The 26,359-nt window shown below is 35.0% G+C and overlaps 1 pseudogene; it reads right to left on the bottom strand.

The window, feature by feature from the left end:
- LOC124961765 (LIM homeobox transcription factor 1-alpha-like) overlaps positions 1-26,359 on the bottom strand; it is a 268,694-nt pseudogene that overhangs the window by 211,346 nt on the left and 30,989 nt on the right.

Raw genomic sequence — 26,359 nt, 5'->3', positions numbered from 1 at the left:
AATCATCCAATCAGAGAAGCATAAAGAAAGAAGAAATCCCACAGGAGTTGTGGGACTCAATCAAGAGACTTAACCAATGAATAATAGGAATCCAAAAATATGAGAAAAGGGGAGAAAAAGCATACTTAAAGAAATAATTGGGAGTGGGGCTAAGATAGTAAAGCAGCAGTAGGCTTTATTTTACAGTTTCTCTATGGATATTGAGGTAGTTGGAGAACAGCTACTAAGGGAACAGTACAGACTGCAGCAAATACTGTGATGTAGTCCTGGCCGGCACCTACTATGAGGCTCAGAGCAGCCCATGTAAAATGTCAGTGAAAGAAGAACAGAGAAGACTATACAGAATGGAATCTGGGTCAGAGATGGGAGTACAGCTGCTTTCCCCTTGAGTCTGGTAACTCTGTGACCATCTGGAAAGGGTCAGGAAACTAAAACAATACATGATTGCATGTAGTAATTGAGCCCGAGAAGGCCATAGTCATGTGTGTGTGTGGTAGAGTAGATAGGAACCCCTCCACCCAAGGCAGTTGGTTACTCCATGCCATAAGTAGGATTCTCAGGAGGCACCAAACATCCAGATGGGCAGAAGAGTCAGGTACTGGTCAGTTCCTACAGGTCAATATAATCTGGAGTATATTGCCACCCAAGAACATTTCCATCAGACTTGGCATCAGTTGCTCGAACATCCTGTTTAGAATTCCACCTTTATCCTGGGAGTGCATTGATATAATTTGTCCAAAATAAACTCCAATAGATGGTACATCTCATTCCGAGCTACTGTGCAGTAGTGAGTAGGGAATCTAAGAGTCATTTCAATCAACTTTGATCCCAGGCCACTCCAGCTGGCAGCCTGGTGAGCAAAATAAAAGGAAAAAGGGTTTAATTACCCTAAGGGGTGCATAACCCAAGAAGAAATGGAAAGAACTTGTTATAGATTGGATATGAGGTGTCTCCAAAAACTTCCTCTGTTAATGGAGAAATATCCAGAGGTAAAATGATCAGATTATGAAGGCTACAACCTAATCAGTCCATCGCAGCTTGGTAACTATGAGCAGGTGGATCGTGGCTGGAGGAGGTGGATAACTGGGGGTGTACCCTAGAAGGGTTGCTCTTCCATGCAGTCCTTTCTCCTTTCTCTCTGTTTCTTGGCTGCCATATCTTCTACTGCATGCTTCCGCCATGATGTTCTCTCTCCCTTCAGTCCCAGAGCAAAGGAGTCAACCAACTCTGAACTGAACCTCCAAAATCATGAACCAAAACAAACTTTTCCTCCTCCAAGTTGTTCTTGTCAGGTATTTTGGTCACAGAGATGTAAAAACCAAACACAGAAGTGTAGAATGGCATAGGTAGTAAACATTCATTCAATAGTTCACAGTTTTGACCACATCAGTGAAGACAATTCTTTCATTAAGGTTTTTTTTTTTTTTTCCTGATTGGTTCCTGCATACATATACACACATATTTTTTTTCCTTTTTCCTTTTTTTTTTTGGTGATTACTTTTCTTTTTATTAGCATTTTTATTTGGGGAGGTTCATGTATTTTGGAGGATTTTCCATTTTTTTGTGGTGTTTATTTGTTTTTCTTTGTTTTCTTCTTCTAATAGGCAAATTTTCTTGCTCTCTATGTATATATATGAAAATTTTATCTTATTCATTTTTCTTTCTACTTCTCTTCTGCTTTCTATTTTCACTTTTTAACTCTTCTAAACCTTCTTGTGCCTTCCCTTCCTATTTATTTCTCTTTTAATTAACTGGATATTTAATGTGCTTTAAAACTGTTTATACAATTTTGCTCCATATCATTCCTGTTGTAATGGTTGCTAGTGCTTTTTCTGTTACTGTTGGTACCTGGTGTTTACTCCGGGTATCTGGTTCAGTGCAGTTTGTTGTTGATGCTGTTGTTCATTTGCCCTTTCCATATGAGGTGCTAAGGATCCAGCATGGCTTTTCAAGTTCCTGGGGTCAAGGATCTGTGGCTGAACTACACACCCAACCAAGTTAAGATACAGCACACACTGTACCACACACAACCAACCCCACTTAAATTTCACCAATGCTTTTAATATAAAGAATACAGGAATCTGCTAGGCACAGTGGTGTATACTTGCAATTCCAGTGACTTGGGAGACTAAGGCAGGAGGATTGCAAATTCAAGGTCAGCCTCAGTAACTAAATGGGACCCTCAGCAACTTAAAAAGAATGTGTCTCAAAATTTAAAAAAAAAAATTAAAAGAAATGGGAATGTATATTAGTGGTAAAATGCCCCTGGATTCAATCTCCAGGACCAAAGCAAACAAATCAAAACAGAATAAAGGAAATAAAAACTCCTTGCTGATAGGCAGGCCCCAAGAAGGCATGGCTAACAGAGACCTAGAAGACTCACTCCTAAACATCTGCTCCTACAGCAACAGCAGAGAGAAACAACACAAAAACTGTGGACGCCACACAAAGGGTCTTAAAATATGTCTCTTTATTTATTTATTTGTTTGTTTTTATTTTTTTAGCGATGCTGGAGATTGAACCCAGTGCCTTGTGCTTACGAGGCAAGCACGCTACCAACTGAGCTATATCCTCAGCCCCACATACTTTAAAAATGTACTTGGACAAGGTATATTTCACCACATAATCATCTCAAATTTTACATGAAATTTTTTGCAAAAAAAAAAAATTAGGTGCAACAATTATGTGATGCTTTTTAAAATCATGTCAGTATTACTCAAAGCCAATTTATTTCTAAACTGTGGCATGAAATTAGGATGAACAGAATACTTGTGAATATATGTTAATACAGTGGTGACAATTATGAGGTGAAATATGGTATACTATGAAACCCACTAATATAGTATACAATTCACAGCAATCTGTTATCCCAGGATACACCATCAAAAGAATATGTGCTCTAAAATGCCCTCCTTACCTAAAAGTGGAAGAGAAATCCAACAGAATACATACACAAATCCTAACATAGAAATAGAAGAAATATCAAAAAAATATACAACACAACACCTCCTAAGGTCTCTAATCTGCCAGCAACTGATTCCAAAGATATTGAAGTTTATGAAATGTCAGATAAAAGAATCAAAAGAATGATTATTTTAAAATCTATGAATTCTAATCTATGAATGACTTAAGGAAGACCATACAGGACATGAATAAGCAATTCAACAAAGAGAGATACTGAAAAAGAACCAAATGGAAATGCTTGGAAATGACTCAATAAGTCAAATAAAATACATAGTGGAAAGCATAATTATAGACTATATCAAGCAGAAAATGGTTTAAGGTCTTAAGGTCAAAATGTACAAACTAAAACATTCAGACATTGATCAAAGAAAAAGTAAGAAAATAGAAACTGAATATACAACATCTCCACCAAAACATTAGACTCATAGAAACAGAATGGTAAAGAAAACTTATTTCATAAGATAATAGCAAAAAAAAAATTCCCAAATTTTGAGAATAAGATGGATACGCAGGTACTGGAGACATTTCGGTCACCAAGGAGATATGAAAAGAAATAAACCACTCCACAAAATATTACAGTTAAAATGCCAAGAATTCAGAATACAGAAATCATATTAAAAACTTCAAGAGAGAAATGCCATGTCACTTGTAAGGGCAAACCCATCAAAAGATCAGTAGATTTCTGAACATAAACTCAGAAGGCCAAGAAGGCACGGAATGATATATTTCAAGCAATGAAAAAAAAAAAAAAAACCCACATACCAACTTCGATTACTACATCCAGTAAAACTGTCTTTCAAAATTGAAGAAAAAATGAAAACCTTTCAGGATAAGCATCAACTAAAGGAATTCATAATCACTAAGCCACCACTGCAGAAGATACTTAAAGGAATCATACACACAGAGAAGAAAAAGAAAAACAAAAAAAAAAATCAAGAGAACATGGGAAAGAATTTTGTTATAAGAATAGACAAATAAATGAAATCAAGGAATGAATCAAGCATTAGAAATAAAACATGAAATAATAACTGTCACTCTATAGTAACACTCAATGTAAATGTCCTCAATTCTGCAATTAAAAGACAGACTTTCAAAGACTTAACAACAAGAATCACAGGATTATCTCAATAGATACAGAAAAAGCATTTGACAAAATTCAATATCTATTCATACTGGAAACACTAGAAAAACTAGGAATAGTAGGAATATACCTCAACATTGTAAAAGCCATCTATGCTTAGTCCAAGACCAACATCATTCTAAATGGAGAAAAATTGAAAGCACTCCCTCTAAAAACTGGAACAAGACAATGATGCCTTCTTTAACCACTTCTATTCAACACAACCCTTGAAACCCTAGCCAGAATAATTAGAAAAAAGAAATTAAAGGAATATGGATATGAAAAGAAGAGTTCAAACTATCCCTATTTGCCAACAATGTGATTCTATATTTAAAAGATCCAAAATCTCCACCAAAAAGCTGCTTGAACTCATAAACAAATTCAGCAAAGTAGCAGGGTATAAAACAAACATCCATAAACCAATTGTGTTCCTATACACTAATGACAAATCAGCTGAAAGAGAAATCAGGAAAATCATTCAATTCACAATAGCCTCAAAATCAAAACAAAAACAAAAACAAAAAAAAACCTTGGAAATCAATCTAAAAAAAAAAGAGAGATGAAAGAAATCTACAATGAAAACTACAGAACATTAAAGAAAGAAATTAAGACTTTAGAAAATGGAAAGGCCTCTCATGTTCTTTGATAGGGAGAATTAATATTGTTAAAATGGCCATACTATCAAAAGCACCATGGAGAATTAATGCAATTCCCATTAAAATTTCAATGATGTTATTCACAAAAATAGAAAAAGCAGCCATGAAATTCATTTGGAAAAATAAGAAGTTCATAGTAGCCAAAGCAATCCTTAGTGATAAAAATAATGCAAGGGGCATCACAATACCAGACCTTAAATTATATTAGAGCTAGAGTAACAAAAATATCATGGTATTGGCATAAAAACAGAATTGAAGACCAATGGAACATAATAGAAGACACAGAGACATACCCACATTAATACAGTTATCTCATACTAGACAAAGGTGCCATAAAAAATACGTTGAAGAAAATACAGTCTCTTAATGGTGCAAGGAAAACTGGAAATTCATATGTAGTAGATTAAAATTGAACCCCTATATCTCAGCCTGCACAAAACTCAACTCAAAGTGGATACTAGAAGGACCCTGGCATTAGGCCAGAGACTGGCTATTGTGAATTGAGCTGCTATAAACATTGATGCTGCAAAGTCACTGTCATATGCTGATTTTAAGTTTTTTGGGTATAAACCAAGGAGTGGGATAGCTGAGTCAAACTATTAGAAGAAAAGGTAGGCCAACTCTCCATCATATCAACTCAGGAACAGACTTCCTCAATAAGACTCCTAAAGCAAAAGAAGTAAAATCGAGAATCAATAAATGGGATGGCATCAAACCCAAAAGCTTCTTCACAGCAAAGGAAACAATCAAGAGCATGAACAGAGAGCCTACAAAAAGGGAGAAAATCTTTACTACCTTCACCTCAGATAGGGAATTAATCTCCAGGATATACAAAGAACTCAAGAAAACACCAAGAAACAAATAACTCAATCAATGAATGGGTAAAGGAACTGAACAAGCACTTCACAGAAGAAATACAATCAATCAACAAATATATGAAAAAATTTTCAACATCTTTAGTAATTAGAGAAATGCAAACTGAAACTACACTGAGATTCCATCTCGCTCCAATCAGAAGGGCAATTATCAAGAATACAAGTAACAATAAATGTGGGTGAGGATGTGGGAAAAAGGTTCAATTATACATTTACGGTGTGACTGCAAACTGGTGAAACCAGCCTGGAAAGCAGTATGGAGATTCCTCAGACAACTTGAAATGGAACCACCATTTGACTCAGCTATCCCACTCCTTGGTTTATACCCAAGACTTAAAATCAGCATACAACAGTGACTTAGCAACATCAATGTTTATAGCAGCTCAATTCACAAATAGCCAAGCTATGGAACCAACCTAGGTGTCCTTCAACAGATGAATGGATAAGGAAAATGTGGTAAATATAGACAATGGAATATTACTCAGCTATAAAGAATGAAATTTTGGCATTTGCTGGTAAATGGTGGGAACTGGAGATTATCATGCTAAGTGAAGTAAGCCAGTCCCCCAAAACCAAAAGTAGAATGCTCTCCAATATGTGGGTGCTAACCCATAACAAGAAAGGGGAGGGAGAGGAAATATAGAAGTTCACAAAGGGGAATGAAGGGAAGGGAGGGGAATGAGAATAAAACAGTAGAATGAATTGGACATAACTTTCCTATGCTTATATATGAAAACACTGCCAGTATTACTCCACATCATGTTCAACCAAAAGAATGGGATCAAAATTGTAATGGGTTGCACCCCATGTATGTACAGTAAGATAAAATACACAGTACTGTCCTGTATATCTTAAAAAAATAAAGACAGACTAGCAGCCTGAATTTTTTTAAAAAGACCCAAGTGTATCTTTTCATAAGTAAAAACATCTATAAGCTAAAAGTGAACAGAGGTAAAATAGTATTTCATGCAAAAACTATGAAAGTGAGCACAATGACTATTCTCATATTCTTCGAAGCAGACTTCAAGTCAAAATTAAGTCAGAAGAAATAAAGAAGGTCAATATACATTGGGATAGTGAACAAACTAACAAGAAGATAAAATGATATTATGTATTTATGCCCCAAACATGGCTGCATCCAATTTTATAAAACAAAAATAACAACACACACTTTCACTTGAAAAACTGTCTTTTGCAAATGAAGGAAAAATAACTAAGAAGTTGATAACCACTGATGTCCCCTACAGGAACTGTCAAAAGGACTTTGTTAAGATGAAATAAAATTGTGTTAATTAGTAACGTAAATCATACAAAAATCAGAAAACTGAGAGGTATAATACAGAGCCATAATCAGAAACCTCCAAGTTTATAATGACAGAGTGTAACTTTATCCATGGCATGATTATTAAAAGCTATAACTATTAACAACAGTTACAGTTAACAAATTTGCAACAGATACATATTATGAAGTGATATAAATTCTGACATCAAGAACAGAGTATATATTAGCCAAAATATGGAAAGGAACTTTATAGAAAGAAAAAAAAAATCCAGCTAAAACAATGGTCAAGGGACCTTTTTCTCAAAAGACATACAAAAGGCCAGCAAAAAAAAAAAAAAAAAAAAAAAAAAGAAATTTTTTGGGCAGGGGGTGCTGGGGATTGAACCCAAGGCCTTGTGCTTGCAAGGCAAACACTCTACCAACTGAGCTATATCTCCAGTCCAAGGCCAGCAAATTTATCCAAAACATCACTCATCATTAGAGAAATGCAAACTTAAACCACAATGTATATCATTTCACAGCTGTCAGAACGGCTGTGAATTTAAAAACAAAAACAAAAAAAGGTGATGGTGAGGATGCAGAAAAATGGGAACTCTTGTGTACTGTTGGTGGATATGTAAATTAGTACAACCATTGTGGAAAACTTGAATGGATGTTCCTCAATAAAACTAAAAATAGGGCCAATGGTGTCAATGGTGGAATGTTTGCCTAGCATGTGCTCAGGTTGTGGTTTCAATCCCAAACACCACAAAACATAAACAAAAGCAAAAAAAAAAAAAAAAAAAAGAAATAGAATTACTATATGATCTACAAGTCCTACTTTTGTTTATATACCTAAAAGATTTGAAATCATCATGTTGAGGAGATATGTATACCCATGTCCGTTGCAACTCTGTTCACAATAGCAAGGTAAAAGAATCAACCTAAGTGCCCACCAAAGAATGGAAAAAGAAAATGTGGTACATATACACAATAAATACACAGTCTTCAAAGAATTTTTTTCATTTAAAACAACATGGATGGAAATGAACAACATTATGCTAAGTATATGAAATAAGCCAGGCACAAAAAGAAAAATACTGCATGTTTATTTTTTATTTGTGGAATCGCTGAACTCAAAAGCAGAAAGTAGAATGGTTGTTACCAGGACAGAGTTGTAGGGATAATATGAAGATGATGATCAGAGAGTACAAAGGCTCAGTTAAACAGGAGGAATAAGATCTTCTTAGATACAATAAACAGTATGAAACATATAGTATATATATTGGACATTTAAAAATTGCTAAGAAGTGGCACATGCCTGTAATCCCAGCAGCTCAGGAGGCTAAGGCAAGATGATGGAGTTCAAAGCCCATCTCAGCAACTCAGCAAGGCTCTAAGAAACTTAGTGAACCCCTGTCTCTAAATTAAATATAAAAAATAGCTCAGGGATGTGGCTCAGTGGTTAAGCACACCTGGGTTCAATCCCTGGTAACCACCGTACCCTCCCCCGCAAAAAAAAAAAAAAAAAAAAAGGAGAGAGAGAGAGAGAGAGCGCACAAGAGGGAGTGCTAAGAGACTACATTTCTAATATTCTTACCACAAAAAAAGTATTTGAGATCATGGCTATATTAATTAGCTTGATATAATTTTTTCTTATTATATTCACAAATCAACATTATTTTTTACCTCACAAATACATATAATTATAAATTGCCTCTTACAATAAAACTTAAAAAAATTGCACTGAACAAGTTGTTTTGAAGAACTTAGATGCACTAAGTAGCTACAGAGCTTCTCCCAAGTCAGAAATTTATATTTTGTGAAATTAAACTACTTTGAAATGCTAAAAACTACCAAATAAAATATTCTAAATCAGTATAAAAATATATTTATAAATATACTTGTCATCAATGTTCTGTTTTTCATTATATATTTCTACACATAAGATATACCAGGTTTATATAAGACATTTGTTCACCATAATACATATATGTACATGTAATGTATATGCAGGATAGACAGACACACACATTTTAGCTCATTATGATCTTCTATAGCAATTACTTTCTTATGGTATTTCCTCACTTTTTCCATATGGCACACAAGGGTGAGAAATAGTATGAAAGACAAGAGAAATAGAAACTCTCTGTACCTCCAAACAATTGTTTGAAATATTCATTTCACTGGAATACTAACATACTGAATACATGATTGTATTTCTTTCAGTTTTGACAGAGAATAACTGTATGATAGTTATCTCAGTCCTTTTTCATGACTGAGTCTCACTGAACACATATGTTCACTATGCTTTCTGGGCAACTACCCTGTGCTGGATTAATCATGGTATGATATGATGAACCATGGGAAATATTCTCTTCCAAAGATGACAACTTGACAAGGAAGACCCTATATACATATGTTTTAAAAGGATAAAATTCAGGAGTGGACAAGGAGGTTGAACACACAGTCCTTAAGGCAGTGGTCAGAGAAGACTGCCTATATCCTGTCCATCATGTATATCTCCCAGTGCCAGAACTCTTTTGACTTGAAATAGAAAAGAATGCAAACTAGCATAAAGGCTTAAATATCAATAAGATTATAGGCAAGAGCAGAAAAAAAACTGAAAAGTGACCTCGTAGATAATTCAAGACAAAATAAGAACACCCTGAGACATTTTCCTAAATGTAATAAAAAACACCAAAATGGACATCACTTTATTATTCCATAGAGCAATATAGTTAAGGCCATATCTCTGCTAAAACCACTTAATATATGAGTGTACAGACTGTATTTCTAAAATGCCACTGACTATATCATGCTCTAATACCCTAATCCCCTTTGCCACTTTCTTAAGGAAAAGTGCTACACACAAGAAAAGCCAAAATGTCCTGCCAGTTAGTGAAGTAAACTGTTGAGTACATACTAGCTGTGTGACATTGTACAAAACACTTACCTGTGTCTTTTTCCTAATGTGTAAAATAGGGATAATTAAGAGCACCTGCCTCTAGGTCATTAGAGAGATGCAAATCAAAACCACAATGAGATCGTGCTTCACGCCTCTTAGGATGGTGAAGATGTGGGAAAAAGGCAAGACTTGTACACTACTGGTGGAAATATAAACTGGTAGAGTCATTAGGAAAACAATGTCGAGGTTTTTCAACAAATAAAAAACAACTTATATTTTGTCCATCAATTTCACTTCCATGTATGAATCTAAAGGAAATGAACTAGTATATAGAAGAAATATCTGCACCCCTACCTGTATTCATTGCAGCTTTATTCACATTAGCCAAGCTACAAGAACAAGCTAAGTGCCCACTCAAAAATGGATAAGGAAATTATTGTACATGTATGCAATGAAATACTATTAAGCTATAAAAGAGAAAGAAATCTTGTCGTTTACAACAACACAAAAGAACCTGGAGAATATTATGCTAAGTGAAATAAGCCAGACATGAAAGACACTCTATAAACTTGAACAGATAGAAGCAGCAATGTAACAGTAGTTGTGTAGGGGTGGGAAGTCAGCAAAGGGTGATACTGGCTAAAAGGTATAAACTTTCAGTTATAAAGTGACTTAAGTTCTAAGGACCTAATGTACAGCATGGGCAATAAAAGATGTGCTAATATGACTCTGGTACCATTACGTACTGTGTATGTATGTGTATATATATGTATCTTTGTCTCATATATATATATATCTTTATATATATCTTTGTCTCTTAAACCAGTTTCCAGTTGATGTCAATGTTTCTGGTACAGAGACTGTTTTTAAAAGGACAGGATAAATTTATATACTCCACAGAGTTACCAACTCCATTGGCAGTCTTTGCTTGCTAACTTTCCTATATCACAACAACACATTAGTTGAGATTCTCATCACCACACAAATGGGGTTGAAAGTTTAATAGTTGGTCCCCCTAAATGGCTCTACCATCCCTCTTCCTATCAATATTACATTTCCTTTCCAAGTAATTGTTCCTTAAATATTTACCCATTACTATATTTACTTTTCAAAAACCCACAGCTCCTGACTGCTGGTCACAAGCTGCATTAAATTCTCTACTTGGCTTATAAAACCTAAAGAGCCTATAAAATGTGGATAACCCTCCCAACTTGGCCAAATGCAGAGGGATACCATAAGGATTAAATAAGATACAGTCGATTCATGGTATTCACATTAGTTATGCATAAAGTAACTGCAAACACTTAAGTAATCAATACTGAAGTCCTGCAAACCTTTGGCCAAATTTTGTCAACTAATCAGAGTATAATAACCCTAACTTCATGTGTGTTCCTGTTAAAAGACACCATATTTAATATCAATTGCTGATTCCTTAACATTGAACTGATGGCTAGGATCACAGTAACTCATGCCAGAACAGAGCTCATCCAGCCTGCATTTTCTCCATACAGCACTCACAGCCTTTCTGCACTTAGGAACACCAGAGAGTTCTTTAGCACTAAGTTTGGGGGCCATTTTGAACAGCAAAATCACCAGGCAAAAATATAAAAAGGTAAAAAACATGACATTAAAATAGACCACAAAAAGACACTTGTTTACAGAATAAAGCTGAAATAAGAAAACAGAGCTTCCCCTTGCTCAGTATATATAGTCAAGAGACTAAAAGTTTTAATACTATGTGAATGTTTGCAAATGACCATGAAAGCACCACATGAACATTGATGTGAGCAATAAATTTTAGCAAGTGAGTTTGCAAATAAAGAATTGACAATGATTGACTATATTATGAAAGTAACTTTCAAATATATAGAATATTGCTCAGATAACAATGTTAAAAAAAATAAGTTAATATGTTACGTGTTTGCTAAGTGCCAGTTCTTCAAAGCACTCCACATAAATGAATGCATTTAAAATCTACCAAAACCCTAAAAGATAGGAATTGTTATTATACCCATTTTAACCAGTCTATAATGTTCTATCTTCTGTAGCAAAAGAAACAGACTAAAACAAGTTCTGACAAAGCTTCTCTCCTTCATAACTCCAGCCAAACCTCTGACCCCTCTTCCTGAGTAGGCCTCAACCCTGGCCTACCAAGACTTGAACAAACACTAACATAGTGTCCAACAGCTCAAGACCATACCCCACTTATGTAAGAAAACTCAAGACTGCTCCCAAAAATGTACTGTTTATTTTAGCAACACCTGAGGATAGAAACTCTGTTTCCTGGTCCCTGGGGGAAAGAAAGAATCATAACTTCAATAACTGCCAATGAGCAGACACTGCTGGCCTAATCTATTTACACTGATGAACCCCTTATAATTTTCACCTCCTTGACTCTCCTAAGTCTCTTCACATCCTCCTCACTGTTCCTTAATTCTCCCTTTAAAATGCTGTTGCCTTTCTACAAACTGAAGTTGAGTTCAGTTCACCATAAACTTGTTCCCCTATTGCAATAGTTACTACTGAGCAATATCTACCCTGTACCATCTTTACTAGTGTCTGATTTTGTTTATCTTTGACAGTTCCTCAGTTACAAGTGGAATAACTGGGATTTATGCCCAGGCAAACTGATCCAAAGCTCATATTTTCAACCACTATGGTATAAATATAAGCACATTTTCTACCACTCCCCCAGATGCGCCCTCTGCTCGCTCTCTCTCACAGATGTGGTCTCTCACATATTTATTCTTTCATCAGACACTTCCTGTTTGCTGAAAATGTCATCATGTCCAAAATGTTAAATCCTGTGTTAGACACAAGAAGGACAAAGAAAGTACCAACAGTCTTATCCTCATAGAATTCAATTATCTATACATAACTCAATGATTATTGAAAAGTGAGATAAATATAGGGTGTCACAGAATGAGGACATCAAAAGAAATCTCTGGACTGAAGCTTCTCTGGTAAAGTGCCTAAGAGGAAGTCAAGTTTGTTGAGTTTAGATTAAGTAATGGAAATTATGTAAATTAAAAGAAGAGAAGTAGGAATGCAAAAGAAACATACATAAAGACGAATGCAAAGGACTTTAAAACCTTCAGAAAGCTAGGGTATTTTTAAAGGCTGGAATAAGCCCAACAAGAGGAAACAGTGAGTGATCAGGCAAACACAGGATGGCAAGAGAAAACCCTATCTATCAAACTCAGGAGTCTGAATTTTTTCTCAAAAACTATAAGCAGTCCTTGAATGAATCTAAGATAGATATCAGGCATCAGTGAATTTGGATTTTTAGGAAGGTAACTCTGGAGGCATTGTGGAAAAGAGATTAGATAGGATTAAGACTGGAAGTAAAAAGACCTGTCAGGAGACTGTTGAGGCAATCAATGGGGTCTGTATGCATCTTGACAGCTCTCCAAGGGCTGTCAAGATGCATACAGAGAAGGTCAAAAGGCTGAAAGCAAGTTGCCTCTCACATCACTTGGAATACTATACCTCCCACCCCAATGCCATATTCCCTTCCACTTCCTTACTTTACTCTCTTCTCCCTCCTGAAGTACTCTTATTCCTCCACCTGCCCAAAATAAGGAGTTGATCAAGGAAACTGTCCTAACAGTTTCTCAATAACCTTCCCATTTATTTTAAGTTCTGAAATATAAATGCACTAAATATCTTGGCAGAATTACCTTACCTCTTGCATATCATTTCAAGTACAAGAAAGAGATATACTCCTTCACCTTTACTGCCTGCTTCATAATAACCCAGATACTGTCTTGTAATTCCTTATATTTCCCTCAATATCTACCAAAATACTTTGCATACAGTAGGTCAGCAAATGTTTGATAAGGGACAAACATTCCATACAGTCAGCTTTCCACTGCTTGCTGTGACAGAATACCTGAGAAAAACAACTTAAAGGAAGAAAGATTTATTTGGGTTCATGTTTTCAGAGGTTTAGGTCCATAGTACCTTGGCCTCATTGCTGTGGACCTGTAGTGAGGTAGAGAACATCAAGGAGGAGAGGATGTGTTAGAGCAATCTGCTTACCACATGAGGGCCAGAAAGTAGACAGAGAGGAAGGGTCAGAGACAAGATATAATTCCCAAGGGCACACTCCAAATAACCTGCTCCCTTCAACATGGTCCCACCTCCTACAGTTCCACCACCTCACCATAGTACATTCAGCTACAAATCCATCGGTGGCTTAATCCACGGGCTGACGTTAGAACCCTTATAATGTACTTATTAAGAATCTTAGAATGATCAAACACTGAGATGGACTTTAAGAGTGACTAACCCATGGTTTCTGATGTCTCTCCCTCTAAGCCCTATTTTTCTTACTCTGGCTTATATTTTAGTTATTTACTAGTCTTGTGAATTGTTTTATTGATTTGTAATCCTTGTAAGGTCAAATAGCCTTCATCCAAAGTGCTTGGGATCAGACATGTTTTGGATTTTTTTTTTTTTTTTTGCATTTTGAAACATTTGCATATACATAATATATTAGAATGAGACAAACATCACTACCCTACGTACATGTATGGCTACACAAATGGTGCAGCTCTACTTTGTGTACAGATAAACAGTTGTACCCCATTTGTGGGCCATGAATCAAAATAAATAAATTTTAAAAATACAAAATTAAAAATAAAAGATATCTTAGGAATGTGACCGAAATCTAAACATGAAATTCATTTGTTTCATATACACCTTACACACATAGCATGAAGGACTTCTTTGTAATATTTTTAATAATTTTGCACATGACACAAAGTTTCATGGTAATGGAATTTTCTACTTGTGGCATCATGCTGGAGGCTCAAGTAGTTTCAGATTTTGAAGCATTTTGGGTTACAGATGGCAGGTTAACCTATATTACTTTTTCCTTAAGAGATGGGAAGGATCTTGTATTAAACAATATTTTTTATTCCTATTTCTTCCATATGTCCATTACATTCCACCCTAAATCAAATGGCATCTTGCTTTTTGAAGTATCCATCACCATTTCTTCAAAATAACTTTCACACCACACCTTTCTTTTGGTCTGACTTCTTTAACTTTTCAAATTTTTCTATGCCAAGATACTTGTGAGTGATCTCTCAGGTACCAGCAACTAACTTCTCCACATCATTCTCTTCTGTTTCCTTTATTTGTTCCTAAATTAAGATGCTTCTGAAACTAATAAATGGTACAGAGAGGTCATTGTATAAAGAGCACTATACAGATACTTTAAGGAAATCCAGTGGAAAATAATTTTTAATTCAAGCAAATTTGTAATCGAATTGGGCAACATGGGGCCCCTGTAGGGCTGATGGGAACAGTACATTGTTCTGATACATGAGAACTTATTAGCATATAAACTGTTCAATATATAAAAGAAGGCCCTTATACTGTTTATATTTATAGTCTAACACTTTGTAATAAATGTGGCTATTCATAATAAGTATTATAATTTAACTTTAATTGGTATCAATCATTACCTAAAGCTAGTCTTTAAAAATCAAACTTTTATTCTGTTTACCTTTCAAGTGATATATTCACTTTAGAATGATAGCGAGAGTTTTAGGAAAATGATTCAAAATAAAATTTTGTATATAATTTCAAAAACAAAAAGTAAGTTAAACCTTGTAATGATCAGTTAAGGATGCCACATATATCAATCTGTAACTCGAAGCAAACTTTTTTTGACAAAATAATTCACACTTAACTATTTATAATGCTTTAGACTATAAAAGAACTTAGTATTTCAAATACCAAAGAATAAGAATATTATTGAAAGTCTTATTTCAGTTTATGACATAATTCTTTGGACAATACAGATTTTTCAGAATATACTACCTGAATTTGAAATAATCAATAAGTGCCAAGCATGACGACACATTCCATAGTCCCAGCCACTGGTGAGGCTGAGGCAGGAGGATCACTTAAATCCAGAAGTTCAAGGCCAGCCTAGGCCTATATAGTAAAAAGTGAGAACAAGTCTCAAAAAAAAAAAAAAAAAGAAAGAAAGAAAAATAAATAATTAAAAAATGAGCTCTAAAAAATGTATCTTTATTTTAAAACTTTCCAATTCCATAAAAGTACTCAAAAAGTAGCCATATCCCCTTGTTTTCACATGAATTCCAGTTGTATGTGCTTTAAGCATCAGATACTCTGGAAACCCTACAGTCTCCAATTCCTTTTAAATGGAGGAAGGCTTTAGAGTCATTTGTTTTTTTTCCTACAGATACTGAGCTCTCAGAATTATTAACTACAGGGAGAGAGTAAAAGTCAAAATTCATTTAATAAATTCCAATGAACTTCAATTAAGAAAACAGGTGTCTGAACACACAACTGAAGAAAAACTTAAAAGATACTTTCCAACTCTACGGCAGGGTTGACCAAGCAGTCCTGGGGATCTCTCATTCTGACAACAGAATAATACAGACAATACCAGATGAACCAGCAAACCTGCACTATTTATCATCTATGAAGAGCGAACAGGCTTAAATCCTTGAAGTACTTCTGCAGTGGTAATTTACAAAGATATAGAACTGCCATCTAGTGACTAAAAAGAAAAAAACATGAAAAATCATAAAGCCTTTAAAAAAAAAAGCAATAAAACACTAAAATTAGTAAAACTAACACAACGTAGCACAAATTTCAAAATGTATAGGTAAACTAATATACCTATATGCCTCTATAATATGTCTTGACATCTAATTCTTATAAATAATATAGTTTAAAATTAAAAGAACAAAATTAATGATACTAAACAGTCATAGGATGATTACCCATGTAAAAGTATGAATTCTTATCATTGTACAGATATAGAATCAAATGCATATGCTCTAATCTTGGTTTTTCTCCTCATCAATTTTGTGGTTTTAGGCAAATTACTGTTAACCTCCTATAAACCACTTTTCTGTATCAGTGAAATGTGAATTATAACAATTGTTTTAAAGAATTATTGTAAGGATTACATAATATAATACAGGAAAACAATAAGTACACAGTAGATTGGTAATTCTAGTTCCTTGTATCCACTTTATGGTCAATCACTTAGGCTCTTGTGAAACATACATCATCTAAGAAACAAGACATTAAAAACAATTATAACAAGGAGTTAATGTTTCCAGAAGTTAGTTATGTTATTGTTGTGTTTTTAACCATAACTGCTTCCAAATATTATTTACCTCTCAATTAATTTATCATATTTCCTGACTTTTAGACACCTCATTGTCAAAGAAAGAATACTTATTTGATCTATTTCACCCTTAAGTCTCTGTTTTTAAATCCCCCAGTCCACCAGCAATATAGTTTACCATAATTCATAGCTCAAGAAAACAGAAAATCATGAAATAATTTTACACATGAGCCAGGTCCAGTAACATACGCCTGTAATCCCAGCAACTCAGGAAGCTGAGGCAGGAGAATCCCAGGTTCAAGGCCAGTCTCAGTAATTCGGCAAGGTCCTAAGCGATTTAGCAAGACCCTGACTCAAAATTTTAAAAAAATCAATAAAAATAAAGGGATGGGGTCAGGCGATGTGGACCATTCCTATAATCCCCAGCAGCCTGGGAGGCTGAGGCAGGAGAATTTCAAGTTTAAAGCCAGCCTCAGGAACTTACTGAGACTCTGTCTCTAAACAAAATATTAAAAAGGGCTGGGAATGTGGTTCAGAGATTAAGTGCCCCTGGGTTCATCCCTGGTACGAATAGATAGATAGATAGATAGATAGATAGATAGATAGATAGATATGTATCTCAGGGACAAAGCACCCCTGGATTCAGTCCCCAGTTCCATAAACAAATAAATAATAATTTTACATGAGTGTGTATCTTAAGATATCATAACTATAACTTATACCTTACCACGGTTTTAGCAACTTCCTTAAAAAATATATATATATATATATATATTTATTATCATTCAGCCCTTCAACGTTCAGTGTAAAATTCTGACCGCCTTAGAGGACAGAGTTGCATGTTTTATCATGGTTGTTATTACAGAATAGTTCTTGTCCAGGTTCTCTTTGGCAGTATCATATACAATAAATTATTCAGCCAAGTATTCCTTTAACATAAAATTTAGAATAATTTAACATTTTCTTTCAGATAATAATTTAACCATGCCTGCCCTTAACAACACAAAAAGCTCAAAAAACTAATGACAGGATATTTTAGGGCATTCTTTTTCTTAGTTGTTATTGAATTTACTATTTCTCTTTTCTTCCTTTTTAGCTTTATCTGATTTACTGTTGGTTAGTCATCGTAGCTAATTAAATAAGCTAAGCCCTCCATGTCACTCCAAGTGCCCCCTAGGGTGATGTAGGTCCCATCTATGACAAAAGAGTAAGCTGAGAAAACTTCCTTTTTTTAAACACTACCCTTAAGAGTAGATTTGCTTTTAATGATAATAGCCCATCTAGTGCATTTTTGTGCAGCAACCAAGTAGTATTTTCTCAGTTAATGTAATGCCCCATTTCTCCACCAGGGGGCACATGACTTTCATGTATGGTGCAAGGCTTCTTTTTCTCAAGTGGGAAGTTAGTTTATACTTTTTAAAATCTTTTTCTTTATTTTTTATTAGTCCACCTTGGTTACACATAACACTAGGATTCATTTTGAAAAATTATAAATACATGGAATATCATATTCATAATTGTGAAAACATATCAGTCCCTAGTATTTGTCCTTAGTCTTATCCTCCTTTCTCCTATTCTCTTTTCTACTGATGTTATTTACTTAACTTACATTTATTTTATTTTTAATTTAGTGTCTTGTGGATATACATAATGTTGAGATTCACTGGGGCATATTCATATATGTACACAGGAAAGTTAGATCAGATTCATTCCACTGTTTTTCCCTTATCCCATCCTTCCTCCCTCTCAATCCCCTTCCTTCTTCTACTCCCCTGATCTTTTTTTTTTTTTTAATGGAATCCCCCATCCTCATTTCCCCTCTCTCTCACTCTCGCTCTCATTTTAGACTGGCTTCCATATATCACAGAAAATATTAAACCTTTAACTTTCTGGGTTTGGCTTATTTCACTTGGCACTATAGATCCCAAGTTTAGGATTTTAAGAGTTTTCAAGGATGACCAATTCTTTAATTTTGCAGAGAATAGCACTATGTCTCAGATCCTCTACATATGTCATCACATACTAACCAGAAACAGATCTGGGTGTAGAACCCCAGGTATGAGTCCTCTTTTTCTCTGCTAGACCACACTCAAGAAAACAGAACACACATCCCCTTTTTACTGCTGGTTTCTAACAGCACTAAGTTATTTTCAGAAGCATACTTGGACAAAAGTATAAATAAATTAAACAAAAGATTTAATATCCAAGCTGGGCATGGGGACACATGCCTGTAATCCCAGTGGCTCTGGAGGCTGAGACAGGAGGATTGAGAGTTCAAAGCCAGCCTCAGCAATAGCAAGGCGCTAAGCAACCCAGTGAGATTCTACCCTGAAATAAAGTACAAAATAGAGCTGGGGTATGACTCAGTGTTTGAGTGCCTCTGAGTTTAATCCCCAGTATCCTCCCCAAAAAAAGATTTTATATCCAAAATATCAATTGCTATCCACAATTATTATTCCACAAAAACATTACCTTACTGGACGTTTTTGGTTTTTTTTGTTTGTTTGTTTGTTTTTAAAATAAGTCCATTTGAGCACAAGAAAGAAAAAAAGACAGAACTTTTAGCTTCTTCTGTAACAGAAAAAAGTCTCCATGGATTTAAACAGACACTAATGTTTTATCCACCAAAGCAATTTAAAAATCTTAGGGGCTGGGGATGTAGCTCATAGGAGCCTTATTTGATTTTATAAAGACTCTGAAATACTTTTTAAAGAAAGTATCCATGGACTCTTCTGTCAGGCCAATCTCAGCACAGAAGTCTCCTACAGTGGCCAGATTTTCCTGCTGGAGACAGCTGTTGTTGGGCCCAGACCTTTGGCTGGATATAAAAGCTTTTTTCTGAAAAGCTTTTACTCAGTTCCACTTCAAGGCCAATTTCCATGTAAAATACAAATGGAAGAAAATATCCCCTTCGGCCTGACTGGTTCCCCTAAAGGTTTAGGGAAACAAGGGTAACCTAGCCAGCAGGGCAGATTGGAAGATAAATCACACAGCTTATCATGATTTTAAGATAAATAAGAGATGAGGATTTGATCTCCTTACCTGCTGGGCAGCACCTGAACTTTTTTTTTGGAGTTTCCAAAGTAGCAGATTGAGAGTCCGGATTGGAAAGGAAGCAAGCAGTTCATATCTTAAAAAAAAAAAAAAAAAAAAAAAATTCCTGTCAAAAAATTAAAATCTTCACTAAAATATATCTTTAACCATAAAATAAGCACTAAAAATATCTAGTCTCTCTTCCAAATATATTAATGCATTATGAGAATAAGACTATATTCAGCATATAGCACACATATAATGACAAACACTCATGTCAGTCATTATTTTTAAAAACTGGAATGGTCCTTCTCTGCACATTAACCATAACTATTTTTCTCAGTGCTAATCTCTATACTGTTGTGCTAGGAGTACTGGCTAAGACTTTTATTTATATTGGTCACTTAGTTAAAATTTGTTCATGATGGAAGCCACCTCAATCTTGAAGGATAGGATCTCAAAAGCCTTATCTGTTGACATATCACCTTCTGATTTCAATGAGAGAATACAAATAACACTCAACAGAGGGCACTTAGTACTAATGAATTCTGAAGAGATGCTGTCATTTGAAATTCTATGAGACTACAAATTCATCACACTGGAAAACAAAAGAAATAACCACACTGGGTATTTTGTTTAAGCCAAGGGGTACTTTCTTCTAAGTGAAACCTGAATGCAAATTTAAAAACTTAAATATAAAAATAAAGCTGGGAATGGTGATGCACACCTGTAATCCCAGTGACTTTTAAGGCTGAAGCAGGAGGATTCCAAGTTTGAGGCCAACCTCAACGACCCTGCCTCAAAAAAATAAAAAAATAAATAAAAAGGACTGGGGATATAGCTCAGTGGTAAAGTGCCCCTGGGTTCAATCCCTAGTATAAAAAACAAATAAATATTTTTTAAAAATTAAAAGGGTCTTTAGGAGTTCCTAACACTCTATGAATCACAATCTGAAAACCACTGATCTCACCCATCCTCTGTATTTTAGAGATGAGAAGCCCCAGGTTCCTAACACAAGCAGTTGGTGGCAGGATGAAGACTAAAGGTTATGTCTCTTGCCTATCACATTGCTCCCCCTGGCTGACAGGCAGACCAAATACAGGACACAAAGTACAGCAGTTACTTTTCACACCTGTTTTGACATTCCCAATTTAACAGCATTGTACCTGATGCATATGACAATACTACAGAAAAATAAAAAGTACTCAGTATTTAAACAGATAACATACCATTAAGTGACACTGAAAAGGTTTCATTGCAGGATCTCAACACAGATCCATGGACCTTGTTTGATCTGCCCATGCTACAGAATGGGTTTAACTTCCTTTGCCTTTTCCCCTTGCTCACTATGCTCCAGCCACTATGGCCAGCCTGTCATCCTCTAATATTCTGGTGACTGCCCCCTCCACCAGGCCTCCAAAGCCACAGCAACTCTTTTTTACAGCCAAGAGTGCTCATTCTTCTTCAAGATAGCTGCAAGCCCTGCTTCCTTGACCCCATCCCTCAGGACTTTGCTCCAGCCTCTTAGAGCACTTGATTTAAAGTAGCAACCCCCTACCCCCAACACTCTCTATTTCCAGTCCTCACTTTCTCCATAACATGGACCATCACATCATATATTCCATAATTCACTAGAACATAAATTCCATGAAAGCAGAGACTGGAGTCAGAATTATTCCCGTCACATTCCCAAACATCTAGCACATAGCAGGTGCTTAAAATACTTACTGAGTAATTATAGGAATAAATAAAAGAATAAGTGAAAGATCAAAAGAATGATCAAGACTAGGTGTCACCATGAAAAGTGGGGTAAGCTAGGTAGGGAAAGAGAGTAAGGACTTTATTAAGAGGCAGAAGAGGTACACCTTGTCTTTGGCTATTTCCTGAACTTGAGCTAAGAGTAGTCTTTTACAAGAAAATCATTGAGAATAGCATGAAGTACTCAACAATAGATGTCATGGTGACAGAGAACATAAACAAGTAGACTTAAAATACAACCATTTTCCCAGACAACATTGTGTTTCACTGAGCCAATCAAAAATAGATTCTTCCCTACTCAGAGTTTAACACCAGAGTTAACCAAATTTGAATAAAGACATTTAACATCAAAGCTAGTCAACATTTAAGAAAGCAAATCCCAAATCTGTAAGAATCTTATTTTCTACCATTTTTCATTATTTCCAAATCCTCCCAAATAACAGATTCAAGACAAATCCTGGCTTTGTGCACATGGAACAAAGTTTCTTTTCTTATTTCTATTTCGACAGCACAAGAATTTTCAAGGGATCTCCTAGTAGTTCTTTACATTAGAAATGCTTACAGTACTTCATAGCTTTTTTTCTGTAGTCTATGACTGGGTAATCTGTCCCCAAAACCAAACTTCTGAGGTCTGGTAGTCAATAAGAACAAGTGCAGTTTATTAGAGAACAATGTATTTAAAAAATAATGCTTGTTAAAAAGGTCATTCGTCAAACATTCTGAACACCTATACCCAAATTCCCAGTTTTCCTCTAATCCAATATTTACTTGAAATGGAATTCATTCTCCCATTCTACCCTTTATCCCTTTCACTGTTCTCTTCACTTCCTTGAAATCATGTGTTCAAACACTTAAGAGAAATTTATATTTCAAAATGTTCTCTTCAAAATCAGAATGTAGGAATCTAGAGTATCAGGATTTTAAAATCAAAGAGATGCATGGACTAACTAGTGCAAAATAAAGGGTGAGTGAATGAACACAACTAAGCAAAAAAAAAAACAGGAAATAGAAGAAAATTAATAAAGAATAAAAGAGGAAAAATAGGGTAAAGAAAGTAAAGGAAGAAAAAAAGAGTAAAGAAAAGAACAAGATATGGTGAAAGTAGCCTAGAAAAGTTGGCATGATAGGAACCAATAAGTGAACTGGCTCCAAAGTAAGGGCTCAACAGTAGAATCACCATGCAGGTAGATATGAGAACTCAGTTTTGTCTTAACACTCGTAGGGATCCCTAGATGAAAGTGACCACCCCTCATATAAACCAATTTACTTGTTACTAACACTCTACTCCTCCCAGGATCCAGAGACACTTTCAGAATTGCCTTAAACCCAGCTCTGGGACTGACAGGGAATCTCCACTAAATATTCATTCAGTAGAATGGTTCTACTTAGAGAATAACTCAGTGAGAGGGCTCTAAATAAACAGTGCAAAGAAAACTGTCACCTCCCTCAATTGCCCTTTTTAAAATTTAGGAAACTAAATTCTTTTGTTCTTTAAATCACTCTGAAGAAAAAAGAGAGAGAGAAATTCCTGACAGACCTTTAAAGGTTCCATTTTATTAAAAAAGTTACTTCCCACAATTCTGAGCATAATCTAAAATTCTGAGATACATACAATTCTAATAGTTTCAGAAGTAATTTATCATAAAAATGAGTCGATCGATCACAAGAAAAAAAACATGAGTTTCATATTTGTACAGAGAACAATGAGATAATGAACAAGATACACATCTTTGATAAAAAAGGAAAATAAAATTTCCCCTTTCAACTATATTAACTATGCCTTCTAAAAATAAGTGGTCTTAAGCAGGTTTACATTTAAAGTAAAGATACATTTTACTTAAATTTACTTAACATAAATTTACTGAACGTAAAATTTGCTTAAATGTAAATTTTAAAATACATGTAAAATTATTAAATTCAGCTTATTTAATGGTACACATCAATTTGACTCAGACCTAATAACTTTAATTGAAAGAAAATTCATTAAACTTTATTTAAACAGTTTGCCTTCCTTATGCCTGGGTCACCTAATAAATGGTGTATGTTTGTAATCTGATATACTATGTCCTCAAGAAATGAAAATAGGATTAAACATTAAAATTTTCCTAAATGGGATCAACCCTATGTTCTGCTTACTTATCTAAGAGCATACATTTGCTCCTCATTGTCGACAAAAGATATCCACACCCAGAATTCAGGTAGCTAAAAAGAAATTGTTCAGTTTTACTGGTCCCTAAATACACACCCATCACAGCAAATACACAGCAATCTCTGCTGGAAACACAGTTCATCTATTCTAGTACATTTTATCTTTTGATTGAGTAGCTCAGAGGGATAGAACACTATCAAATCGCCCTCCGTCACAGAGTTCCTGTGAACATGTATTAAAGCATTGACACAAAACATGTAAACAAGTTGATGATACTACGATTACATTACATCACACAAAATCTCTTTTCTTAGGGACCATCAGAAGCATTTTTTGTGGGGGGGCAGTTATTAGAGGCCATCAAAGGTGTGTTTCTCATGGACACTGAGAATGATACAGAATTGTTCATATTCCCCTTTCTTCTTTGAACCTAAATGATAAATTTCCAATCATCCCTAAAATAAACTACGGGAATTTCTTAAATTTCAGTGTTAAAGCTTAACTTTGCTTCATTTTATTGTTCTATCCTAAATTTCTTTTAGTTGATCCATTTCCTTTTGTGAACCTTTTAGACATAGATATTTAAAAGCTACTCAGATCCTTTGTAGAGCAAAGGCGGGTTACAATTCATCCAGCCAGCATGGAAACAGACTTTTCTTTTTTAGGATATCTGCAGAAAATTTTTCTGTCTTGTTTCTACCAGATCAGCTTCCATATAATTTCTTTCTTTCTCTTTTGGCACAACTGGGTATCCAACTCAGGATCTTGTGTACACTAGGCAAGTGTTCTACCTCTGAGCTACACTCCAAGTCATGTATACATACATATATGCATACATATATACATATATTGTTTTTTCATTCTAGAATTTTCTGTGCCTGGATTGCCTTTCTAAAATCAGTCTTCTGTTTGCTCTCTGGGCATTGACATTTTCAAAGAAAGGTAAGGGATCTGATTTTCCATTGATGAAATAAAATCGATAATATTCCTATTCATGTGTACAAAGTTTGATTTTGTCCTCCATGAATTTGAAAATTCAAGTTAATTATGTCTTTGATTTTGTATGTAGTCATCAAATGACCTTTAAAACTTGGTAGTTGAGCCTTTTAAAATGGTCAAGGAACTGTTTCAGCACACACATAAAACTTTCCTTCTAGGAAAGGAGAGGAGGGGAGGGGAGGGGACAGGGGTGGGAGGAAAGATGGTGGAATGAGACAAACTTCAGTACCCTATGTATATGTATGATTATACGAATGGTATGACTCTACATTGTAGACAACCAGAGAAATGAAAAGTTATGCTCCATTTGTGTACAATGAATCAAAATGCATTCTGCTGTCATGTATAACAAAATAGAACAAACATAAAAAAAAAAAACTTTCCCTCTAATCTTTCACTCATCTGTTAAGTAGACATTTAAATCTTTTCCAATATCTAATATCTTCATTCATTCATTCAAATATTTAAGTATATACTATGTGCCAAAAGGTCTTAAAATGATGGGGTTCTACAGGAAGGCATGCATGTAAAAAGAAATAAAATTACAATCCACAGATACTGCAAATGATGGAAATATGAATAAAATATCGCAGGGTTTCAGAAAAGAAAACAACCAGGGATGGGGTTGGGTGGTTGCAGCCTATATGTAAGGAGACAAAGAGAAAATAAGATAAATGGGAAGGTTTTCTTCTTATGAAATACTTCCATCACCAATAATAATACAGTACATCACTGCCTAACTTCCCTTCCAACCAGTCCATGCTTCTAGGAGGCCTTCTATAGAATTCACAAGGTCAGTTGATATATCATCAGCCCATCTGTGGAAGCATGTGGACTGCACAGAGTGCCTGGAGGGAAGCAAGGATTCACACTGTAGCTCATTGGTAAGAGGCGGCATCAAGGTATCACCTCAGCCTTAGCACTTCAAACTCATACGAAGAAGGGTTAGTTCTTTCATTAAAATATAAAGGTAAAGAAAAAACTCTTTTACAGATGGTATCATAAAAAAAATTAAAGTGAGATACATGAAAAAACAGAGACAGTAAATCTGAATTAACTGGACACGTGAATTAATGACCAATTTTTTAAAAGAGCTAGAAGGAAAAAAAGGTCAAAAAAAGTTCTCGATTTTCTAAGATGGACTTGCATGTCTGTTTTCTTCAAAAAGAAGTAAAGTTACTGGGCATAGTGGTACACATCTGTAACTCCATCTACTAGGGAGGCTAAGAAAGGAGAAAGGCAATTTGAGTCCAGCCTCAGCAACTTAGTGAGATTCAGTCTCAAAATAAAATAAAAAAGGGATGGGATGTAGCTCAATGGCAGAAAACTTGCCTAGCATGTATGAGGAACTGGGTTCTATCCACAGTACTACAAAAGAAAAAGAAAAATGTAATTGAACTATTTTACTTTAAATTCAAATTGAATGGGGCACATATTGCACTGAGTGATTTTAATCATGATGTCAATGCATCCATCTGGGTGAAAAACCAACCTGAGGTCAGTTCAATGTTTAGTT

Source organism: Sciurus carolinensis, chromosome 12, assembly GCF_902686445.1.
Source record: "Sciurus carolinensis chromosome 12, mSciCar1.2, whole genome shotgun sequence".
Lineage (NCBI taxonomy): Eukaryota > Metazoa > Chordata > Mammalia > Rodentia > Sciuridae > Sciurus > Sciurus carolinensis.
The sequence above is the reverse complement of the archived record's forward strand: the minus strand, read 5'-3'. Positions and strand labels throughout refer to the sequence as shown.